General features: G+C 51.5%; 1 non-coding gene across 1 annotated transcript; it reads right to left on the bottom strand.

Annotated features, from left to right (window-relative positions):
- Nucleotides 1-372: 372 nt before the first annotated feature.
- On the bottom strand, nt 373-502 carry LOC114608244. Its single transcript, XR_003709323.1, has one exon. It is a non-coding gene; the product is annotated as a small nucleolar RNA SNORA17 (small nucleolar RNA).
- Between the last annotated feature and the right edge of the window lie 619 nt (nt 503-1,121).

Below are 1,121 nucleotides of genomic sequence, written 5' to 3' on the forward strand. Positions count from 1 at the left end.
TGGGAAAGGAGTGACAGGCCCAGCTCCCTCCCTGAGTACTGCAGTGGGCTAGGGAGTAGTCAGCTCCCACACCCCAAGCTACTCATACAAGACCTACTCACTACCCCAAATCTCCAGTTCTGCCTGTCTTCAAACATCTGCCTCTCTGTACACACATCCTTCTTCTATTTCTCTAACACTTACTTGTTCCTCTTAGTGGCACTAGGGATCTCTGAGTATCTGGGGTCCTCTGTTTCAGGCTTAATCCCCTCTGGGGCTGAAGGGTCCAGACAGGGTTCTCCTAGTTTCTGGCTCACACCCCTCCCTGGGAGACCTCCAGGTCTGCATGGTGCTAGACTGTTGGCCATCTCAGGTTTGCTTTTTTTTTCAGGGACTGTTAGGCCATTGATCATTCAGATGTTCACAGGTCAGAACACTGAGCACAGGCACAGCCTCTCTCCTCTCTGCCTCCTACTGGTGCATATGTGACACAGCAGCCGCACCTGCAACACCTCTAGACACTCACTCTCTCTCTCTCTCTCTCTCTCTCTCTCTCTCTCTCTCTCTCTCTCTCTCTCTCTTTCTTGTATTTTTTATTGGATATTTTATTTACATTTCATGTGTTATCACCTTACCCCATTCCCCTCCCTCCGGCCGCCAACAAAACCCCTATCCCATCCCTCCTCCTCCTGCTTCTCTGCGGATATGCCCCTACCTACCCCTCCACTCCCACTTCCCCACCCCCTAATTCCCCCACACTCAGTATTCAGCCTTCATGGGACCAAGGATCTCCTCTCCCACCTATGCCTAACAGGGCCATCCTCTCTTGCATATACAGCTGGAGCCATGGATCCCTCCCTAAGTGCTCCCAGGCTGGTGGTTTAGACCCTGGGAGCTCTGGTTGGTTGGTATTGTTGCTCTCCTCTTGGGGCCGCAAACCCTTTGAGTTCCTATAGTCTTAACTCTAACTCCTCCATTGGGAACCCCATGATCAGTTCAATGGTTAGCTGTGAGCATCCGACTCTGAATATGTCAAACTCTGGCAGACCTCTAAGGACACAGCTGTATCAGGCTCCTGTCAGCATGCACTTCCTGACATCCACATCAGCGGATACCTTTGGTGACTGCACATGGGATGGATA

This window comes from Grammomys surdaster, unplaced genomic scaffold, assembly GCF_004785775.1.
Source record: "Grammomys surdaster isolate TR1022 unplaced genomic scaffold, NIH_TR_1.0 127, whole genome shotgun sequence".
Lineage (NCBI taxonomy): Eukaryota > Metazoa > Chordata > Mammalia > Rodentia > Muridae > Grammomys > Grammomys surdaster.